General features: G+C 43.5%; 1 protein-coding gene across 2 annotated transcripts in view; it reads right to left on the reverse strand.

The window, feature by feature from the left end:
- SGPP2 (sphingosine-1-phosphate phosphatase 2) overlaps positions 1-24,727 on the reverse strand; it is a 118,325-nt gene that overhangs the window by 82,339 nt on the left and 11,259 nt on the right. The window contains exon 1 of one of the 2 annotated variants that reach the window (XM_060151996.1): positions 12,855-13,028. The exons of the other annotated variant lie outside the window; for it this stretch is intronic. The gene's annotated coding sequence lies outside the window, so the exon portion shown is untranslated. Of the gene's footprint in view, positions 1-12,854; positions 13,029-24,727 lie in introns of those variants that run through there. 2 annotated transcript variants of the gene reach the window in all.

Below are 24,727 nucleotides of genomic sequence, written 5' to 3' on the forward strand. Positions count from 1 at the left end.
AAAATGTCTTAAGAACTTAACTGTTTTTCAAAATATTTGGATCCGCTAAAACCTGAACCACATTGTGCCAAACATTCTTCCATTTAATTGTTAAGCCCTTGTGTGTTCAGTGGGATTTTTGGTGCAGATGTTTCTGATTCATTTATATTAACTTATCAAAATGACATTTGGAAGAGCTATAGGATGTTCAAGAAGGAGTCTTATAAACTTGGGTTCATTAGTTTTAATCCAGGAATTCCACCCCCTGCCCCAATGCACATACTCAGAATTCAGAACTTGGAAGGGTTGACTCAGTTCTGCTATAAACTGGCAGCATGAACTCACCCATTCCTAATTCCCTTCAAAAAACATTTGCTAAAGATTTAAAAGACACCACCAAAAAATGGGTAAAGGGGGTCAAAAGGTATAAAATTCTAGTTATAAAATAAATAAGTCACGGGGATGTAATGTACAGCATGGTGACTATAGTTAATAATACCATAATTGCATATTTGAAAGTTTGCCAAGAGTAAATTGTAAAAGTTTTCAACACAAGAAAAAATTTTCTGTAACTATGTATGGTGATGGATGTTAACTAGCCTTATGTGATCATTTTGCAATATATACAAATATCAGATCACTATGTTGTACACCTGAAATTAATATGTTATATGTCAGTTATACCTCAATCAAAAAAAATTTTATTTTTAAAAGGCACCACCAAAATGTAAGAAAGTTATTCAAGTACATGTAGGTTTTCTCCTTGGTGATCTTTTACCGACAAAGATTTAAAAACAAACATTTAGGGCTTCCCTGGTGGCGCAGTGGTTAAGAATCTGCCTGCCAATGCAGGGGACACGGGTTCGAGCCCTGGTCCCAGAAGATCCCACATGCCGCGGAGTAACTAAGCCCATGCACCACAATTACTGAGCCTGCGCTCTAGAGCCCGTGAGCCACAACTACTGAGCCCACGTGTCTAGAGCCCGTGCTCCGCAACAAGAGAAGCCACCGCAATGAGAAGCCCGCGCACCACAACAAAGAGTAGCCCCCACTCACCGCAACTAGAGAAAGCCCAAGCGCAGCAACAAAGACCCAACACGGCCAAAAATAAATAAAGAAATTTTAAAAAAAAATAAAAAACATTTAAATCAAAGCCAAAACTGAAGTCTGACTAGTTTGCCACTGAAGTCAAAGATTTTATCCAAAGGCTTTCCTGCTTCCATACTTCTTGTTTATCTGGGCTAAACGGGCACAGAATGTTTAGTCTGGAGTTTTCTTTACCCAGGGCTACCATGTTAGTAGATGTCTGTGTACACGGAGAAGAAAGAGGAAGCAGAAAGCTATCTTTGTGCTACCCCATCCCCAGTTCTTAAATCCAGCCTCCATTTTTCAGAGCTCTCAAGGAATCCAAGATGGTAAAGATACTTTGGAAAGATTTTCCTTCCTTGATCCCTCCCTGCCCCTCCCTGGGGCACTGTCCTTACGGGGTGATGGGTATCAGGGTGATGGGTATCAGAGGGGGAGGACATTCTGCTGAGAGGGTCTCACTCATCCACACTTCTAAGCCTTGTCGACACCAAAAATTCTTGGGAGGTTCCATCAATTTCCGTCACATTTTCAAACCGTAGTTCCCTCTGAAAGGCTATCTCTTAGCAAGTTTAAAGCCACTGGTCACAAAAATAAACTTAGGAAAAGCTTTGAAATTTTGTGTACACACATAAAAGAACATTAAGAAGAAAGCTATGCTGGGTCAGAACAATGGTCCTTCCCACCCAGCCTGTCTCCGGCACACTGATTTCCTTGTGTCCTGTGAATGTTTTTGTTTTGTTTTGTTTTGTTTTCACTTTTAATTTTTTGAGTTAAAGGTTTGGGGGTTTTTATATCATTTGTTTTCTTCCTGATTATCTGATTACCACTTATTTTTCTGATGAACACATTTCATTCCAGAACATGTGGGAGTTCAGAAACCATATAAAGACAAAGTAAAAATTACCCACTATCCCAACCCTCAGACTTAGCCCCTTTGAGCATCTCCGACTGGTCTCTCTCCTCTCCTGTGCCTAAATGTGGTGGCTTGCATTTTCACAAAATTGAGATTCCACTGAATCTTAAAATTTTAAGTATTATTTATTGTATTGTGAGCATTTCCCTAGGTCCTTAAATACTCTTTTAAATCATGATTTTGGTCAAGCTTGACTGTTTCACTTTTTTGTTCCACGTTTACTGTGCTTCCCCTTCTCACTCACACATTCTCATGGCAGATCCCAGGGCAGACCAAGACCACAAACACGTCCGTAAGTCAGGTGACCAGGAATCTCACCACCCAAGAACCTCTTTACAGGAGCTCCCTGCCCACTTCCGTTGGAGCCCCTGGAGGTACCGTTCCATGGACGCTGTCTCACCTTGCTCATTCCTCAACCTGGCCAAATAACCATCCACACCAACAGCATTCCCTGCGACCACCTGTTTGCATTTTTTTGGTCTTACTGCTGTTTGCTTGTTTTGTTTCCCAGGGACCTCAAGTTTCTTTGCCAGATTTTGCAAAAGCAACAGGGATACAGTTTAAGGCTGCCTGAGGGCCACAGCTCAAAGCACACTGCTAAAGAAATAAAGGATGACCTGGAGATGGGCATGACCTGCGACAGTCATTGTGCTGAGGCAGAGACACTGTGCCATAATCCATCTCTCAACAGGTAAAACCAGGTCCTCCGTGGGCTTGGAAGTCTAGGGCTTTGTACATGAGCCAGAGGCCTCCCTCTTCAGTTCTGACAAGATTTGGGTGAGATAAATAGATATCAGTGGAACGAGACAAGGATCTGGGTGTCGGCTCCAGCCTTAATGACATACTGCTGGGCAGCTCTGGGGAAGTTTGAATTTATCACCTGTGCAGTGGGTGTAACATCACCTCCCTTGCAGAGACTCTTGGAAGATGTAATGAAGGCACTTACGTAGACCACATCAAAACACGCCAGACACACAGTATGAGCTCAATGAATAGTAGTCATATTTGCATGGTTTTGATAAAAAGTATAAACAATGGGACGTCCCTGGTAGTCCAGTGGGTAATACTCCGCGTTCCCAATGCAGGGGGCCCAGGTTCGATCCCTGGTCTGGGAACTAGATCCCTCGTGCCTGCCGCAACTAAAGATCTCGCATGCCACAACTAAGAGTCCACGTGCTGCAACTAAAAGATCCCGCGTGCTGCAACTGATCCAGTGCAGCCAAAACAAACAAATAAATAAATATTTTTAAAAAAAATAAAAGTACAGATAATAAGCAAGTGTCTGAAGTATCTAGTTATAGCAGAGCACAGAGGAGGGAAAGAAGGTGAGAAGATTTAAAAACCAAAGAGAAGAAGCAGGAGGAAAGCAAGCTGTCCTGGTAGGAGGCTGGAACTGTGACAGAAAGAGAAAGGGAAGAGGGGCATTCCAGCTGAAGGGAACAGCATGAGGGGAGGTATGGAAGCAGCAAGGCACAGTGTTCCTGGAAGAGAACCGGGGCCAGGATAGCTAGAGCATAAGGTATTTATAGGGAGGATTGTAGGTAGCAAGGCTAGAAGGGGTGACCAGAGCTGGAGAGAGGAGTCCTGTAGGCAGTAATAAGGAGGTTGGGTTTATCGTGTGGGTAACGCGGAGCCGCTGAGCGTGTTTGAGCCGGGAAGTGACCTGATAAGAGGCGTGCTCTGAACCGCCAGCTCTGTGCTCACATTCTTGTCCTTTCTCTGTGATTTCCCAGTTTTGCAGATTGAAATGTATCTGAGTAGAGGTCACAGAAACCACTTCTCAAGCTGCGCTCCCAGAGGGTCTCACGCACGACCTGCCTCTGCCTCCCACAGTCCCGCAGCCCAGGATGAGCCTGCAAGGATGTGCTCCGTTTCACATCTGCAATAAGAGCCGATGCTCCCAGAGCCTCTGTGGGCCATCATGGGAGATGAAGAGAGCTTGGTTTCTGTTTTTGGCCTCGGCTCTGCCATCTGGGATCTGATGATACAGTTATTTAGCAAGAAACCACAGGAACAAAAACAATTTAATGAAACCCAGAGAAAGCGAGTTTCTCCACGGAAGGCGACTGAATGCCACAGGCTGTGCAGAGACCCACCCTGAGCAAACCTTTGGGCTCTGAGCTTCAGCTCAGTTCTGTCACCGAGTGACGCATGCTTCGGATGCCTCCCCCGCAAACGGGGGACCGCGGCTCCGATACCTAAGGACACAGAACTCACTGAAAATACCAAAGTGTGGGAAATGTGGTTCTCATTTCTTTTCACAGAACACAGTTTCCGGAAAGCACTGTGTGACCAGAACGGATGACCCTGACGCATCAGAGATGGTCAGAGAACACGGGTTTGCAGCGCTGATAAGGAACCAGACCGAGTTAAACGATGGGGTGTCTCTGCTTCCACGAGGATGCTGATGAAGCAGGGGGAGCACGGGTTGGAAGAAAAGAGGAGAGAGAAAGGACGTTTGGGGTCCTCACAGCCCTCATTTCAGAATGGTAGACAGAGGTCCATGTGTGCAAAGCCCTGCCTGCTGCCCTCCTCCCCCTCCCCATGCACATGTTTCCTTCCCCCCACTTTCTACGTTGGGATGGAAACCTGCCATCCTAAAGCCAGTTGAAATCACAAGTTGTTGACACGTTGTGTGAAATGGAGGCTACTCCGGTTAAAATAATGACTTCAGCATCTTCCATGCCCTTATCCTTTGAAGTGTGGTCCCCAGACCCAAAGCATAGGCATCACTTGTTAGGAATTCAGAATCTCAAGCCCACCCCAGACCTGGGGAATCACTGAGAATTTTAACCAGATTCCCCAGGTGATTCGCATGCACACTAAAGTTTAAGAAGCACTAATCCACATCTCATGAGAAAAATAAAACGGTTGGATGTAACTAAGATTTGACTATTGTCTCTGGGCCTATGGACACATGAAAGGGGAAACTACTTGAAAAGTGCAAAGTCACTCAGTACAGAGTAGGCAAATCCAAACAGAAAGCAGATTGGCGATTGCCCAGGGTTGGAGTGGAGGAGGGGAGGAAGCGGGGGTGATGGAGGCGGGGGACTGCTAGTGGGTACAGGCTTCTTTTTAGGATGAAAATGTTCTCAAATTGATTACGGCGATGGCTGCACAGCTCTGAAAATACTGAAAACCATTTAAATAGGTGAATTGCATGGTTTGTGAATTATATCTCAAGAAAGCTTAAAAATAGAAATAAAAGCCCTCAAGAGCCTCAAAAACACCAAACTGAAAATTTCTGTTCCCGACTGCAAAAGAGACCGCCTGTAGAACCAGATCTTGAAGGGCACCTCCAATAAGAGACCGTCCTGTGGTCCTAAGGTGGTGAGATTTAAGGGGCATCTTAGGGAACAGAGTTTCTTCCAACAGAGAGGCACTGAAATGGTCACTGGCTCTTAAAACATAAAAGATTCCACGCTGCCCTCAGACCCAGGCCACAGGCTCTGTGCCCTGGACTTTGTGACTTAGACGCCTCACTCTGATCCTTCTCCAGCTGTGTCCTTCCTCCTAAAGCAAGGGGAAATGCCCAGTCTTCTAGATCTTTCTCTAGGCACCTGGTACCCCAGCATTCCCTGCCCAAATGCCCAAGCTTGCATGTGGGGCCTGTGCAGGTCTCTCCCCCAGGGCTGTGTTTCCTAGTGTAGACAAGACACCAGTGTGCACTTCCCCAGACCCGAGGGCTGGCTGCTTGGTGAGGAAGGAGCCTGGGCACCTGGGGAGTCCATTATACAGCCCTGCGCAGATGACAGGCTGGCTCCCTGACTTTGCCGCATGCCAGCGTGGAACTCTGGGGGACTGAGAATTCTAACTACGAACCTAGCTTTCCAGGTCACATGAAGATTGATATGTCAAGGTAGGAGGGCAAAATGTATCATATGTAATGCTTTGGTAGCTTGATAAATATCTTCAAAATACTCTGACCTATGGAATCTCTGTCTCCACTTGTGCACTTGCCCTAAAACCCTACCGTGGTAGAGGTCGATTACTTTCTCTTCTAAGTTTGTCAAGCAGTCAGTGCATATTTTTGGTTTTCTCCTGAGCATGTCATATTTTATAGGTAAATATTAATTATTCATTAAAGGCCAGCCCATCTTTAACTTCATACACAATAAATGCCAAAGATTTATTTTTGCTCTAAGACTATTGGAAGTTTTTGGACAAAAAGCATCTTCATGTATGCCTCATATTTGCAAAACATGATAATTAAAAAAAAAAAGGAAAACAGGATGTAAAGAACAATGAAAAAAGACACTGAATATTTTACAACATTAATAAAGCTGAAAGGTCCTCTTGGGCTACTTTTCTTCTTCTAAAGGATGGAAAAGCGAATCCTTGAGAAAAAAATGCAAGCTACTGAAGACCTTTTTTTTAAATAACAGAAACAACTTAAACGGAACTTTAGGGAGGGGAGCAATTTAGTGAGCTGAACTGTAAGAGTTTAAAGAATCTTTCATGGCTCTTCGATTCTTCTTAACTGATAGTTTGGCGACATTCCTAGAAGGGGTGATTTGTTCCTGTGTCTCATGCGACCCACAATCTGAGCAGAAGAAATCTTAGTCTCGCGTACTCTCGAAATACTCTGCTTTTGGAATTATTTTTATTCCCTGTGAGCCGTGAAGCCGAGGCCAAACTCATGACTTTCCTTTGCCCTCCTGTGATCGCACAGATGTCACCCATGCCTGCTGCCAACCAAGTTGACTCCTGCCCAGATATATTTCCAGAACAGGCTCCTCCCTCCCTTATGTCATTTCCCCCGCCCCCCATCCGTCATCTGTATTCCTTGTGGGAAGGCTGCAGCTTTTTCTTTGTAGTGAGGATTAAGTTTAAATACAACAATTTGTATAGCATATGCTTCAAAATTTCAATCATTTTGGAAGCTGGAGTGGTAGGGGAGATGGGGAGAATGATCTCAGATAAGACTGTGAATTTGTAAGTTGCCATACAACTGCACTGGCCAATATGGTAGCCATATGTGGCTATTTAAATGTAAATGTAATTAGATAAAAATTCCAGTTACTCAGTTGTACTAGTCACATTTCAAGCGCTCAACGGCCACATGTGACTTAATGGCTCCCAATTTGGACAAAGCGCAGATACAGAACCTTCCCATCTTTGTAGAAAGTTCTATTGGATGTGCTGAATTGGGAGTGCTTCTGTGTTTTCTCTGTAGTCTCACCAAGCCTTCCTTTACTCACTCTGTTCTTGCGACTATTATTTCTTATATAGCCACATGTTTGTAACTTAAAGCAATTTATTCTTAAATCCTAAAAGTAGATAGTACTGATGTACAATCTAAACAGCTTAATGCCTTTGTGAATATACTGAAAAACACTGAACTCGGGACTTCCCTGGTGGCCCAGTGGTTAAGAATCCGCCTGCCAATGCAGGGGACACAGGTTCGAGCCCTGGTCCGGGAAGATCCCACATGCCGTGGAGCAACTAAGCCCGAGCGCCACAACTACTGAGCCCACGCACCACAACTACTGAAGCCCGCGCACCTAGAGCCCGTGTTCAGCAACAAGAGAAGCCACTGCAATGAGAAGCCTGTGCATCGCAAGGAAGAGTAGCCCCTGTGCGCTGCAGCTAGAGAGAGCCCACGTGCAGCAATGAAGACCCAACACAGCCAAAACTAAATAAATAATTTATATTAAAACCAAAACACTGAACTGTACATTTTTTTTTTGTTGTTGTTGTTGTTGTTTTGCGGTACGCGGGCCTCTCACTGTCGTGGCCTCTCCCATTGCGGAGCACAGGCTCCGGACGCGCAGGCTCAGCGGCCATGGCTCACGGGCGCAGCCGCTCCGGCGGCATGTGGGATTTTCCCAGACCGGGGCACAAACCTGTGTCCCCTGCCTCAGCAGGCGGACCCTCAACCACTGCGCCACCAGGGAAGCCCTGAACTGTACATTTTAAAAGCGTGAGAAAGCACAAGCCTAAATGATCAAATATCAAGTAATAATTTCGTAAATCCACCTTGCCAAGTATCACAGAGCAGACAAAACGAACTTATTCAAATATGAATCCAAGAGAATCAATTTACGTCTAAAAACAAGAAGAGTGAACAACCTGCTCCATACAATGGCTCCTTGTTGCACTTGGAATCACGTCCAAATGCCTGACCACAGTCAAGGCCCTGAGATCTGACTGCTGCTCCTGTTTACTACATCTCCGCCCACCTCCTTTTCACGCACCAGCCGCCCCGGCCTTCGTTTACTGCCTGTTCCTCCAGTGTGTGGAGCAGGTTCCACCCTGTTTACTGAGCATATCTCTCTGCCTGGCTGGCTCCTTCTCACGTCTGAGATGCCAGCCCTCAGTCCCCCCACCCCCTGCCGCCCGGAGATGCCTTCTCTGGCCACCTTCTCTGTGGCTGTGCTGCACGACCCTGTGCTATCTTCTGCACGTCTTGTACCCCACTTGAGAGTTTCTTGGACCTGTTTGACTGTCTGCAGTGGACTGCAAGCTCCTTGAAGGCAGGAAGCTCGACCACTGCCTTCCTGTAGAATCCCTGGCATCCAGCACAGTGACCGTGTTCTGCCCACGACACAGCAAGCATCCAATAGACACTTGTTGAATAAACAGACAGAGGGACAAAGAGTGAGCTGCCATCAACACACACTCTGGACGGAAGGGACCTTAGAACCACCCAGCAGCTCATAAGGACTACCCAGGGAGCTGTGCAAAATACCCGTCTGGACTCCACTCTTACGATCTGATTTACTAGGTCTGGAGGGAGGCTCACATTGGTCTCTTTGTTAAAAGCTCCACTGCTTTGTGCAATTACCTCACTTTCAGAGGAGGTAACTGAGGCTCAGACTTGCCTGAGTTTCTAACTACTCAAGCAAAAAGTCTCCCTGTCCAGTCTAAGAGGTTCAACTAACCAGGAACAAATCCACACGCGCTGTGGATCCCCCACTACACCGTGAATCCTCTGTGGTTCACACCAAGGAGAAATCTATTCTGAAGCACGGATCGTGAGGACCTTCCTAACAGGCTACTTCGAAGTTGACCACAAAATAGCAGCCCTGAGCTCCCCTCCTTCCTCTCCCAAGTTCTCCTAGCATCAAGGTTTCCGTCTGGGCAGAGAGCTGCAGCCCATTTCACCTCGGCACCTTTTCTCCAGAGTCTAACCCCAATAGAAACGTGTAAACAGTATCCATCCAGGGTTTCCTGGGGCGTATCTTCCCTTATCTCTGTTAGATAAAAATCGCTCTGTTCTTCTCTCTTTATCTTTAGACTATTGGCAGGTTACAGAGAAAATTTCCTGATTTGCATTGGCAAAAAGAAGACATGAAGTACAATAGGTCTGATTTCTGGAGGTTCCAGAGGGGCCTCCTGGTTCTAGAGGAAAATCAAGCGGTAGTGTTAAAAGAAAATGATCACGAAATGCATGCGCTCTTTGGGATATAACCAAATGGCCTCTGGCACCCTCATCAAAAGGGGCAAGACAGAACGATGGTTCAGAACTTGGGTTTCAATCCTAGCTCTGTTGTCCTCTAGCTGTGTGGTACTGGCTCTATACCTATTTCCTCAACTACAGAAAAAAAAAAAACGTCTGCCTTACAGAGTGGTGAAAATTAAATGCATTTAGAACAGTGCCTGGCACATCAAGAGTGCTGAGCGAGGGCTTCCCTGGTGGCGCAGTGGTTGAGAGTCCGCCTGCCGATGCAAGGGATGCAGGTTCGTGTCCCCGTCCGGGAAGATCCCACAGGACGCGGAGCGGCTGGGCCCGTGAGCCATGGCCGCTGAGTCTGCGCGTCCGGAGCCTGTGCTCCGCAACGGGAGAGGCCACAACAGTGAGAGGCCCGCGTACCGCAAAAAAAAAAAAAGAGTGCTGAGCGAATGTAGGTTGTTGATGATGGTGATAATGAGGACTGTTGTACCCCATCAGGCACTAGATAACCACCACTGGGCAGTATGTCTCCATGCATCCCTGCTCGGTGAACACGAGAACATTTTTTAAAATCAGTGTATGTTATTCTTTTCCTTCTTTTAGTGCTTTTGCAATGCCATCAGTCTAAAACCTGAGGCACAAAGCTGCTGAGAGAGCAGTCAATGGAAAGCAAAGCAGCACTGGATTCTTCCCCTTTTGATAAGAGAAGGAAGCCTTTGGGGTGGCTGTGCTTCAGAGGACAGCCCAGGGCTCAGCCCTCAGATGACTGTCCTGCAATTTTCGAGCCAGCCACAGATAACGCAGAGGGTTTAGGCTCTTCGGACACATCAAAATAAGTTTTTACACACTTATTAGACTAGATAAAGAGGCCGCTGGATGGTGTCATGCATGGTCACGTGTGTTTCCTAAACAGTAATATGACTTTCAAACTGTTCACCATCAACAGAGTGAGGAATAGATTATACTTTTTTTAAAGCCACATGAAGAAAATACATGAATCATTTTATGTGGTTTCGTCCTTCAAAACAGCCCCCAGATGATTGATTTCATAGGTATTCTGAAAATAGCTTCTGGAATATTGTTTCAGTGGGGAGTTTTGTTAAGTCTCTGATTCCAGCTTTTTTTTCCTCCCTCTCTTGAGTACGGTTTTTATTCATTTGCTACTTTTTACTAAAAGTGAAGAAATTGGGGCAGGGGTGGAACTCCAATTAATTAAGAGAACGAGAATACATTATGCAATTTGGTCAAAACGCATGATACATGTTACGAAGAAAATATGCAAAAAGGTTGGGAACTTACATCAATAGAGAGTAAACCTTAAATGGTTAAAACAAAAAAAAAATGTGTCCCCCTGTTTATCCAGAGAGCTCTCAGAACTGACTGGGGAAATCCTGCCATCGGAGTTTGAGTTCTAGGACACACTGGGAGGCCAGAGCAGAAAGCAAGGTTCTTCTCGTGTCTTTCTCCTCTGACAGGACCAAGGCTTGACCGCCTCACCCTCTAGCTTCCCAGGAGTCAGACTGCAGGCAGCAAGGGACGTGGCATCAGAGGTAGAACCTCCTCTTCTGGGTCCTACGAGGCGGTCTGCCAGCCACGACTCCCCCACTACACCTTTGGTTTAAGAGAACGGAAGCATCAGTAAGCAATCTGATTGCCACCAGAAGCATTATGGACCTTGGCTGAAATGGAACTCTTCCTACTTTGGGAATCTGTCCATCTGTCTACAAATAACAACTGTTTTATCCTCAGCTATGCCTGGTTGATTTCAAACTAATGATATTTGTAGAAAATGGCAGCCTATAACTACATGGAAGACAGAAAGAGAAAAGAAGGATGACTGAGAGGAGGCAGCAATTTTTTTTCTTTAATGATTCACTTTGCACAGCAAAGTTTTGTTTTTCTTAATAGTTATTTTCCTTATTCATTTATTTATTTTTTAGCTGCGTCAGGTCTTAGTTGCTGCACAGGGGATTTTGGTGAGTCATGCGGGATCTTTTTCATTATGGCACGCGGTCTGCTTGGGCTTCTCCCTAGTTGTGGCGCATGGGTTCTCTCTCTAGTTGTGGCACGTGGGTTCCAGGGTGTGTGAGCTCTGTAGTTTGCAGCACATGAGCTCAATAGTTATGGCGTGCAGGCTTAGTTGCCCCGCGGCATGTGGGATCTTAGTTCCCCGACCAGGGATCGAACCCACGTCCCCTGTGTTGGAAGGCGGATTCTTTACCACTGGACCATGAGGGGCATCCCAAGGTGGCAATTTTTGATGCTACAGGAGAGAACACGGTTTACATTTAATATTGTTTTTCTTGAGTGGTGAATGATTACTTCAGATTGGAGCATATGAAACTGACAATATTTGATAATTTTTGATCTACGAAACAGGAATTTCTTACGGTTCAACCCATGAATACAGAGGTTCTCACTTCAAGAGAGGAATTCTGCCTCAAGTCCATGTTTGAACTTGGAGAGATGCTCAGTCTTCTCCTTACTGACAGAGCCGAAGTCACAGAAGAGCGCCCTGCACTTTGAATTACGACCCACAGAGGTACACTCACTTTGGCCCACATGTAACCGGCTTTTTAAAAGTTAGTTATCACAGACATAGAGAATGGGCTTGAGGACATGGGGAGGGGGAAGGGTAGTAAGCTGGGATGAACTGAGAGAGTAGCATGGACATATACACACTACCAAATGTAAAACAGATAGCTAGCGGGAAGGAGCCGCATAGCACAGGGAGATCAGCTCGGTGCTTTGTCTCCACCTAGAGGGGTGGGCTAGGGAGGGTGGGAGGGAGGGAGATGCAAGAGGGAGGGGATATGGGGATATATGTATACATATAGCTGATTCACTTTGTTACACAGCAGAAACTAACACACCACTGTAAAGCAATTATACTCCAATGAAGATGTTAAAAAAAAGTCAGAATTTTTAAACTCCCTAAAATTCATACTCCTTTCGGGAATCAAAGCCTGGCAACTGTGTGAGCTCCCACCAGCCCTGTGATGAGAATCAGCTGATTCTCCTAAGGGGCTGCCTTCTTCAGGGCCAGCCTGTGTCCTCTATGTTCATCCAAGTCCTAAACCTGACCATCTTTGCATCTCACCTGGCCCAGGTGGGCTTTTTCAGTCCAAGGCTGTTGGTGTTCATGCCTCCTTACCCAGAATGACAAAGACAGGTTAACCAGGAGCCCTCTTCCCTTCTCTGCAGACCAGCCTCCTCCCGCCTCGTCTTTCAGAGAAAGTTCATTTGGTTACAAGCACCACAGGGGTAGAAAGAGAGAGAGAGACAAGACAGAGAGCATAGTTGGAAGGCAGCCATGTAATAATCGCACCAATGAGTATGTTTGCAAAATCTCCGCAGACTGGAATTCTACAAACTCTCTCTCTAGTCCAGCCCTAATGTTCAGCAACCTTCACTGTCAGGAAATTCTGCCATAAATAACCCAAATCCTTCACGCCGCTTAAACCCATTTCCTCTTACTCTCTGCTCACTGGAGATGGGGAACAGCTGGTCACCGTCCTCTGTACCAAGTTCTTTGTCAACTAGATGATTGGATCCTGGCTCTGGACCACTGTCATAATTAGGAGTCTGACCGGTTCCATATTGTGCCGTCTGCAAAACATGTCGAATCGGAAGGTAAAATTTTGAGCAGGCTGTGCTTCAGAAAGTACCATCAGGGAACACGATCCCTCATCGTGCCACCAGGTTGCTCACAGTTTATCAATGTGCGAATGTGAGATTTCTGCATGGAAAAAAAAATTATGTTTTTCTGAGGCTAGCTCTGCAATGTAAACACATCAAAGGATGCAAAGATTCTCCAAAAGCCACCAAAAGAAGCAATACACAGAGTGAGCATTTATTAAGTGCTTCCCATGCTCCCATTACCTGTATCTTCTCAGATGCTCTTCACAACTAGGCACTAAGGCAGAAATTAGGATTAGTCCTGCTTTGCAGGTGAGGACACTTGGCCGCACAGAGGTTAACTTGCCCAAGTTTATACACCGACGAGTGAGAGAATACGCCTTCAAACCCAAGCCGCTGGAGTCCAGAGCCTGCGAGCCCTCCTCGACCACCTCTCCATCCTACCCATACACCTGGTGCTGGTGAGTCCAGGCAGCTCATGGCATGGAATATAGTCCCTGCGTTTCCACGACCAGTGCCCAGTGGAGACCAGGAAGTCAGGTGGCTGGTCCCTGATGTAGTGCACAGGCAAATTTAAAGGAGCTTGATGCCATCCGGGCTGAATTCTTCTCATATACAGAGTCTGACACGAGATGCTTGGTCTCCTCTTAGATGCAGACACAAAGTGGTCCCCCAGGTCCCAGCTGGATGACTTCCCAATTACGTGCTCCAGGGCTCGACCTGGATCAGAGGCCAGGTTCTGAAGAACACCACCTGTGGCTTTGGATACCAGCCTGCCTACCTCAGTGTCCCTGGCAGTAAAGTGGTGATGATGAAGCAGCTTCCTGGTGATGTTGGAGACTCGTCTCTCCCCATCACTCTCCATCCCCTTGTCCAGCTGTATGTTTCCTCACTGCACGTATTTTTCCCTGACATTATTTGTTTCTCTGGGTATTATTTTGCCTCCTTCAATAGGCTATAAGCTCAATAGTGAAGGGGCTTGCTTGCTTTACTCACCATTGTACGTACACCAGTGCCTAGCTCAGCACATGGTCAACACTGGTTAATATCTGGAGAATGACTAAGTTACCCTTAGAAAGATGAAATGAAAACAACTACATAAAATTAATAAATATTAGTTCTTCCCACGTCTCATAGTTTTCTCCTTCAAACTAAATAATGTGTTGTTAAACGTTGTCTTAAGTGTCTGATTTACCATCTTTGGTTCCCTCTATGGTTATGCAATGATCATTCTGATCTTCTCTTCTATTATGCAGCCTTGGCCTGGATACCAGGGTTCCTTGCGGCCCAGAGAAATACCTCCTGAATGCCCCAGTAACTCAGTTTTTCAAAGCATAGTATCTAAGACATCATGAATTGCTTACCACCCAAAAGGTGGGTGGTATCTAATAAGCAATGTTTGGCTTGTCAGCAAAACCCTAACTCAGATTGGACTTTGGGCAACGGGGCAAGTCAATCTGGACAATTCTTTCTCCTTTACCAGCCTCATTTGCATTTAGGGGTGGGCATGTGACACAGTCTAGCCAATGAGAAGTGAGGGGGTGAGGAGAAGCTGCTGGATAAACTTGTCTTGTTTGTAAAAAGGATAGAGGTAGCTGCTATTACTTCCACCTTCTTTCTTAACTTGAACGTGGCTATGATGCCAGGAGTAACAGCAGCCATCTTAGCATCATGAGTCCTTGATGATATTGTGAAGCAGCTGAACAAAATGTCAGCGTTCACCAACTCTAGACCTCTTGTTACATGAGAAGAAAACATTTCAAGCAACTATTAACAGAGTTTAGTTACCTACAGCAAAAAATTGTAAACTGATCTATAGTGCCTTCCTTCAAAATTATAATTCTTCCTTTTTCCATATTTTCTCATTTATGTCGGTAACATAATCATCATGCCCCAAATTCTTTAGAGTCAAAATGCTGAGTTATCTTTGGATACAACGAGCAAGGAAGGCATCCATCTTCAAGTCCTGACAATCCTTTCAAAATGTCTCAGAACCTTCAACAAGGATAAGCACACAGATATTCATTACAGTGTTTACATTAGCAGAAAAAAATGGAAATGACCTCACCTGACTGGCAAAAATAAATCATGGCAAATAATGAATAGAAAATTATGTAGTCATTAAAATATGGAAAACAAACATTTGTTGATGTGGAACAAAGATCAAGATACGTTAAACTAGAAAATCAGATTGGAAACCAGTATTTTTGTTAAAGATATATACATATATATAACATATGCATAGAAAAGGTGTCCAGAAATCTATACCCCAAAATAGTAAGAGGGAATATCTCTGGGTAATCTGGGTACTGAGATTAACTGTTTCACTTTAAACTTTTGATTATTTATATAGCTTCTATAGTAAACATATACTGCTCGTGTAAGGAAAAAAAAGAGTTTTGTCAGTTGGCTTTTGGTGTTTCTGACTCACCACTTTCTCTTTATTCTCCTGTCATGACCAGAATCCAGGGGAAAGACTTCAGCCACCACCTCCAACGGCTCCCCGACTTCTCTCTTATCTCTCATCATTTCAACCTACCCTGTACTCAGCCCGCAAATTAACCTTTCTCGTCGTCTGCATTCTTCAGGTCGTTCCCCTGTTTAAAAGGAACAACGACTAGCTCTCTAGAATGAAGCCCGCCATGTTTTCAGCCTAGCATTCAAGAACATATTGAGGAGCCAACTAACCAACTTTATTTTCACTTTTTTCCTCTGCTTTTGTCCATCTGGTTTCCTAAGTGTTCCTTCTACATGGCACACTCATTCCCGCCACCAGTCCTTCACTTTGTGATTCCCTCCTTCTGGAATGTTCTCTCCATCTCCTCCATCAATGCAAATCCACTTCATTCTTCGAAACCCACCATATCCTTTCCCTCAAGCCTAGTCCAAGGATGAAGCTCCTGGGCTAGTGTGTGGAGGGGGCAGGTGGTAGGTCCACCTAAGCCTGGGAGGATTCAGAAAGGGCAACGTTCAAGGCTTCTTCTAATCAGCAGTCATCAGCCTTTTCCACGCACACTCCGACCAACAACAGTTTGATGGCCTAACCACTCGAGTGATTCTGCGTCTCTCCCCTGGGGACCCCTGCCTACATCAAATAGTATCAGGCAGGACATGCCAGGGCAGCACTAAGGAGAAGCTGCTCCTACCATTTCTGAGTGTCCTGAGAGCTTCTACCCTGGGAACGCTGGCCATTCTCCTTTACTCTGGAATTTTCTAGACCAGGAGCAGAAAATCCAAATGCCTACATGGATTAAGCAAGTGATATAAATCAGCAAAGCAACTGCAGGTGTGGGATAAAATGGGGTGGGAGTCTGTTCTGTTTCAGGGAGGCAACTGCAACCGGGAACCAACCCCTTACAGTCGCGCAGGAAGGCAAACAGGTGCTGCCGCATCTCCCAGGTTCTTAAAAGACAGAAGCCAGAAAATATAGAAAGATGTTGCTAGTAAAACCACATGTGAACAAAGCGTGTGTGTAGCCCAACACTTGGTCTGCCCGTTTTGTGAGCGCTGCTTTGTGGTTAAAGGAGAGCCACCACCCCGGGCAAGGCCAGGTGCCAACAGTGAAGGTTAGTTACCATCTTCACCACGCATGGGATGACCATGACTCACGTGGGGCCCTATAAGGGTGGGTGGCCTTATTCTCAAAACTCCGCACATAGTCAGTGGACAAGAGGATCATGAGAGACCCTCCTTTTTCTGGTCACTGAATAGTTAACACTCTCCTGCGCTGGGGTTTGGCCAGGGATTAAACCCACATGTTCGAAGCTTTATCTCATTACTCATGCGCACTTCTTTTCCCATTTTTAACTTCTCTTAACTTAGAAAATTCTAGTCTTAAGCATGAAACCTACATGTCACATGCTGTAATAAAAAAGTCTCCAAGGATTTTTTCCCATATGATGTCCACATTTATTGTTTTCTAAAACCTGAAAACGTCAGCTTTCCTACGTCTGTCTATATTTGGTACATTTCAAATCCTCTTAAATGGTTCCATCAGAAATCTTAGAAGCATCTTCTATTGAAATGTTCTCTTGGAGTTTTCTTACGGGGAACGAGGGAATCTGAGAAAGGAAGACCTTGTTCAATTGAACATTGATGATCTTTGAGAATCTGTCCTTTCGCCTCTGGGCTGTGTTCATCTGCTCCCTGTCTCCCCTGACAGGCTGAGAGCTCTTCCAGAGGAGGAGCTGCAGGTACACCCTGCTGAGACTTCAGAGGGTGACGCCGGGTCTGGCACGTCAGTAGGTGCTTCATATGTATTGGCTGAACATTAACAGTGCTACCTCAGAGCAAGCAACACTCTAAAATACACTTTCCATAACTCAGCAGGTTCAGATGAAGGGAAGTGGGACCTGGGAAAGCATTTTTATGGCCGATGATTAGGTGCCACAAACTATCAGAAGGAAGGAATGCAAAAGTTAGTACATTTCAATGCAACGACTGAAAGCATAAGACTGACCCAAATTGTAGGGTAGAAGCCATTCCGAAGCGGCACAGAAGGATTTGCACTGCTTATATCTACACTCCTCATCCCCCACCCCACCACCCGTGCCCTGCTGTCGGAGGTGAGATTCATTCCAGAAAAGGCCCATTGGATAAAAATAGAGGTAGGGACATTAGCAGTATTAGGAGCTGGAGCAGATACATTGGTGCTGGTGGGACGGCAGAAACCATGGTGAAAATAGTTAGCATTTGAGGGCTTGCTTGATGCCAGACACAATGTGTCCAGCACTCCGAGCACTGAGGATCTTATTTACATCCCAGGACTCTAGCAGGCACCTGGGATTATTCTCCCCACTCCTCAATGTTTCACAGATAAGGGAACCAAGGTGGTACAGCTTATGTGATCTGTCGAAGGTCACAGGGTTTGGAAGCGTAAGAAGCCAAACGCCATCTTAGCCCATTCCTTACACTGTCTCCCCGCAAAGTACAGCACAGACGTGGAACACACTGCTTTCTGCTGGAGCAAGGGCAGCCACGAAGGGCTCACCACGACCAACATCCTTGTAGCACACGACCCAAGTTAACAACACCAAAACCCACGGTTGAAAAGATAAAAATGGGAGAACAAACTATGGCAATACCTGCTCCTAGCGTAACACAGATCACCCAAAAACTACCAGGAAGAAGAAATGATTGGAGGAGCAGCCGGAAGGAACATCGCTGTTTCTCCTTCTCTCCATGCTGGCCCCTCCTAAATCCTTCTCTTCAGTAATAAAAGAAAGTCAAATTAAAAAAAAATGATTCACAGGATAAAGCTAGATCTTTCATTTCATGGTGCACTACTTCATAAGACAGCTGCCGTTCTTGTCTGGTGATATATTTTCAATTTTAATATGTGACAATTTTTAGGGGAGAAACTACTAAAAATGTCATTTTTCTTTTAAGTGTGGGTGTCTTATAAAGGTCACTACATGCAAATATGCCGATTCCTTCCGCGGCATTGCTTGGTATAATCCTGTGATTCAGTACTTGGTCACTCTGATTTCTGGTTTACTCACTCAGTCTCCACGCTCACTGATCTGCAGATTCTTGTTCTGGTTTTGGTCAGAATCTTCAGAATACTGAGCTATAAAACAGTCCCTGTTCTGAGGAAGGAGGAAGTTAGAGGCCCCCTGAGTCATATCTTTCCAATGTGACTCCGTTATGCTGTAGTGGATTCATAAATACGAGTCCAGAAACACACTGCGAAAAGAAACTATTTTTTTTTTTAACATTTTGGATTTTTAGCCAAGAGAAAAGCATTTAGTTAACACCTTAGGAACAGGATATTTCATATGCTCAAGAATATTTACATAACTAAGCAAATTTTACGACATGTATCTAATATTCATAGACACATGAAGATGAACTACACCATTAAGTTGTCCAGTGTTTTTTCTGTGCTTAGGAAAAACATCACCCAACAAAGCCAGAAAGGGTGGGAGAAGGGGCTGGAGGAAGATACTTTAAAAATACACTGATACAAAAAGTCTGTTAGATAATATTTTTATAATTTCTGCTATAAGTAGCGAATACTGCTATTGATTACATCATGCCAAAGACTGAGTATATATTCCATAAATGGAAGGTTGGGTCAACAAAGAAAATCTCTTTTAACTCACCCTTTTATAAGATTAAAAAAAAAAACCCACATATGATCCTCTCATTATAGATACAGAAAAAGAATTCAACACAATTTAGCCAAAATTCATGAGAACACTTCTTGGCAAACAAGCTCTAAGAGGGAGGGGAAAACTCCAAGTATAATACTCCATGGTGAAATGTTAAAACCATTCCCTTAAAATCAAGAACAAGACAAGAATGTGTGCTATCACTACTTCTGCTCAACATAATACTGGAGGTCCTTGTCCGTGCAGTAAGGCAGAAAAAAAAATAAACAAATGAAAGGTATAGGAATCAAAAAGGAAGAAATAAAATCCATTTTTGATTGTTTTCATAGCAAGCACAAAGAAATGAGAGACATTTTGTTGGAATTAATAAAAGTTTGGCAAGGTTGCCAAATCAATACACCAGATTCAATTGCATTCCAACACATCAGCAGAAAACCAATTTCAAAACATTGCCTTAATACTAACAAAAATATAAGATATCTAGGAATAAATCTAGCAAAAGGGGTGCAAGATCTTATGGAAAAAGTTATAAAACTCTACTGAAAAATACAAAAACAGTTAAGTAAATGGAAAGATATAACATGTTTAGGGGGATAAGATGACTTTGTGTCATAAAGATGTCACTTACCCCAAAATTAACCCATAGATTTAATACAACTCCAAATAAAATTATGTTAAAATTAATATCATCTACAAATTATTTTATATTTTTTAGGAAAGTGAAAAATATTACTTTAAAAAAACTATCGCTCATTTAATTTTTGAAATTAGTAATTATGTTTTATTTTAAAATAAAAATGGATAAATTCTTATATTATTCAGTTAAGAAAGACATCGAACATTTGGCAGCGGTAGTTGTGATGCCCTCAATCGAATCCTACTTCAGGATCGCTTTACTTTAATCACCGTCATCAGATTAAGTGGAACCAAGATCCAACACAAAACATGCCCAAGATACTGCTATCAGGTAACTAACGAGCCTGCAAAACCACTTGCAATTGTTTGTATCTACAACAGTAAAAAGAGATCTTTCAAAATAGCTTGTAAAGAAACAACAGAAAATACTTGCCAAAAACTGAATGAAAGGTGGGGTGGTAACACACAACATCTACTTTTCTTAAGACTTTCCTGAGCTCTCTAATAATACATTTTGGGCCAGGAAAAGAAGAGATCTTTTTGAGGCCAAAATCTTTCATTGCATTAAGAAATTCCCAATAATGCAGAAGAACATTATGTATTTTAAGCTCTTGGCATTTCACGTGGTTGTTTGGACAGAGCAGGAAAAGGTGTCCTGTAATTTCACAGGGGGCCTTTATACAGACATGGAGGGAGCTATATTGTTACCTTTAAGAAGGCTTCAGGGTACTTCATAGGATTTAATAAATATTCCCTAAGTTAAGAATTATGACCCAAACAGCTGATATTTGGGATTTTGTTACAAAGATGTCAATGGTAATTTTTAAAAAATTCTTATATGGAACAATGTTAGTAATCTTAGCAGCTAATATTCCTCAGAAGTATAACATATCCTCATAGGAGAATTTTTTCTATAAAATGACAATCCTTTAATTTTCTCTAAATATAAAACGACTACCTTCTATTGTAAACAAAACGAAACCATGCAGAAAATACAGAAAAGAATGAATAAGATAAAATTTTCAAATATCCGGAAAGAACCACTGGTAAGATTTGGTTCATCACTCCAGATCCTTTTAAAAAAAAATTGTTCAAATACGTGCTTATACAGTTTAAAACATTCGGTCCTATTATAAATACATTTTATATTTGATTTTTTTTTGGTTGAACAATATATCATACATGTGTTTCCATGTCTAGAAATATATGGAATTTTAATAACTTTGGGGATATACTTTGGATATTGTGATTAAGTTTTCCCGTTGTAGAACATATTTGAAAAAATCTTTTACAATTAGATATTTGATAAACACTTCCTGGTGATGAAAGCTACATATAGGAGAAAAACATAAATCTAACGAAGAGGGGCAGGGAGGTCTACCACTTGAGGAGTGGACGTTGAGGTCCACTTGAGGAGTGGACGTTGTCGACCTTGAGACCAGGAAAAGTAGCCATTAGAACATGAGTTTGTGAGCGTCTATTCAGCTTCCCTTGCCGTTGCCTTGGTCCCTGCCATCTGGAGTACAATTGAAATAAAGAGAAATCTCCTTTGCTTTTTATGTATATCAGAGAGAATGCTCTCTTTTATAATTTTTAATTTGAAATTGGTCAGCTATCCTCAATGAAATTACACACAGGCAAAGTAAACCTCAAAAATCATATTTTATGCGAGATAATGTCCTCATTTAGCATGCCGCCGGGTAAAAAAAAGTGATATAGTAGAAATGGAGTGTTGATCTCAGGTGACTCTTTTAAGATGCCTCTTGGTTCAAGAAAGACAAGAATGTCAGACTCTAGGTATGCTAGGGCTGAATGCAGATGTTCTGCGATGGGTAAGGAGGGGGTTGAAGATTCTCAGCATGTTTGTAGACAGAGAAAAAGTGACAACTGAGGGGAGAGTGAAGACTTGATGTGTGAATTTGACCTACTTGCAACACCAATTTGAAGTGACAATGAAACAGAAAACAACAAAATATTTTTTAATGCAAAAATCCTGCAGTTATAAAACAAGTGAGTCGAATGAAAGTTAAGGGCAAATGTGCTTCTTTTTGACCCTCAAACATTTCTCTGTGCTTTCCCTGGGCAGGTAGCTGAGGCCAGTGAGCAGGAGGTTTACAGTCAACCCCCGCAGCCCTGGAAATCGACACGACAGCACGGCGGGCTCTAGAGGGGCCTCAGAGGAAACTCTCCCCATTGCTGCACTCTGCACACTGGGCTTCCTGCAGTAAAAGCTGTGAGGACCAATTTTTATAAGGCAGTATTTATTTTATTTTATTTTTTTGTGTTTTTTGCGGTACGCGGGCCTCTCACCGTTGTGGCCTCTCCCGTTGCGGAGCACAGGCTCCGGATGCGCAGGCTCAGCGGCCATGGCTCACGGGCCCAGCCGCTCCGCGGCATGGGGCATCTTCTCGGACCGGGGCACGAACCCGTGTCCCCTGCATCGGCAGGCGGACTCTCAACCACTGCGCCACCAGGGAAGCCCCCGCAGTATTGATTTTTAAACGTAGATTCACAAGGATCAGCAAAGGTAGTAAGAGAGATACTGTATAGCCTTCACCCATTCCCTCCCAATGGTTACATCTCACATAATTATACCTCACATAATTACTTATCAAAACCAGGAATCTGACACTGGTACAGTGTGTGTGTGTATAGTGTTAGGACAACTTACCACATGTGTAGCCTTATTAGCGACTACCGTCATCAAATTATAAAACTATTCCATCACCACAAAGATATCCCTTGTTACACCCTTTTATAGTCATGCCCCCATTTTTAATCCCTGGCAACCACCAATCTGTTTTCCATCTTTATAACTGTGTCATTTCAGGAATGTTAGATAAATGGAATTATACAGTATGTGATCTTTTCAGATTGGCTTTTTCATTCAGCTTAATGCCCTTGGGATCCATCCAAGTTGTTGGGTGTATCAATCGTTCCTTCCTTTTTATTGCTGAATGGTGTTCCATGGTATGGATGTACCACAGTTTGCAGAGCCACTCATCTGCTGAGGGACATTCTGATTGTTTCCAGTTTGGGGCTCACTACAAATAAAGCTGCTGGGAACCATCATGTACGAGTTTTTGTGTGAAGAAGATCTCATATCTCTGTGATACATGCCCAGGATTGCAATTGTGGGTTGCACGGTAAATGTATGTTTAGTACTAACTTTTAAAGATCAAGTGAGTTTCTCTTTTCAAAAGTAACATTTTCCCATCATAGATTATTTACCTGGTGAGTCAACTGGGCTGAGGGTCGGGTGAGTCATGGGGAGAGGAGGGGAAGTATCGATCACCAAATAAATCATTCTAAACCTAAGAGAGGATATCGTTTTTATGGGCTTCATCATGATACATGGGCGCCATAATCTATGCAGGTATACCTGCCTATACTGGGAAGTACTGAGGATGAGTGTGGGAAGTCCCACTTCTATCCCTGCAATGGTACTGAGGTAGTAAGCATGAAAATACCAGGGTGAGACCATTTATAACTCAACATGTTGGGAAATTTCAGATAAGGCCTTCAGGGTCAAAATTTTTGGACAATAAAATATGACTGTGGCTTCAGATGGGCTGAGATGGAGGCACAATTAAAGGACCAATGGATGTTGGGCCCTCTCCAAAAGCAACGCTTACGCAGGAATATACTACTGAATAAATACTGGGAATATTCATTTCATTCCTTCTATTTGAGGATGTGCGTATTGTAATGACCATGCAAGAAGGGGGAGGCCCACGGCAGGCAGGACTCGGGGAGGACTCCAGAAGTGTGTGCCACCCTCTGCAAATGCACAAGAGAATGAATTCATTTTTCTGTTTCACAGTCATAATGTCATAAAGTGAGGGTAACGTCCTCTAAGCATATACGGCCTTCTTGGTTCAGAGTTGCTAGGGAATATGTGCTTTCCTTAACTCTCACAGAATCTCCAGCCCCTGCCTGAGGCTACTGAAGTATCACAAACATTTCACAGGCTGCAAATGATGGGCTTGACCTGGAAGGAGCAGGTAGAAGGACAGGGGACCAGGCATGACGTATCTAAACCCACAGATGCCTTGAAGGGAGCTATCACTCTCCCTTATCATCCTTCTCTCCCTCAGGCTCCAAACATTTTCTCTTTACAAGGAAAAACTAGAAATCCATTAGTTGTGAGCTTATGTTAACTGATGTACAACGGAAGATTTTGGTGCACAATGGATAAACTGAGAAGACCATCAAAAGTCAGTAAGAAAAACCTCCCCCATTGAAGTCACAGTGGAAAAGTCGATACAGTATATATGACCATTCACGAAAAGAATAATACAAGTATCTGCTAAACAAAAGGAAAACACTCATCCTCATTAGAGATAAAAGAAATACAAAATTAAAATAATGAGGTGTGTTCATTTTGCTATTCATTTGGCAGATTATTTTTTTAAATGGATGACAAAATTAGAGGACGAAGATATACAGAGAAACAAGATATTTATAATGCCTCAGAATACCAGCCTATAAGATACATATTAATTACAAAGAGGAAAACATTTACCTGAAAGACACCACTTAAACACCTTTAAAGGTGTATAAAGTTAAAATTACTGGGAATGGAGCAAATCGACATTGTGTGTCTCCTGGTTTGACGCCCTAAGAAAGATACAATATTTTTCTTGTAGTATTCCAGCTAAAAATACAGAACCTGAATATCATGAGAAAACATCAGACAAACCCAGACTGAGGAATATTATACAAAATAACTGGCCTGGACCCTTCAAGAGTCAAGGTCAAGAAAGGCAAAGAAAGACTGAAGAACTTCCAGGTTGGACTAAAGAGACAATACCAACTAAATGCAATTTATGGTTCTACATTAGATCCTAGAATGGCAAAAGGAGACTAGTAGATCAATTCATAAAAACTGAATAAGGCCCACAGATTACATACTGTGTCTACATTTTGATAATTATACCGTGGTTATATATGATGTTAACA

The sequence above is a fragment of the Lagenorhynchus albirostris genome, chromosome 6 (genome assembly GCF_949774975.1).
Source record: "Lagenorhynchus albirostris chromosome 6, mLagAlb1.1, whole genome shotgun sequence".
Lineage (NCBI taxonomy): Eukaryota > Metazoa > Chordata > Mammalia > Artiodactyla > Delphinidae > Lagenorhynchus > Lagenorhynchus albirostris.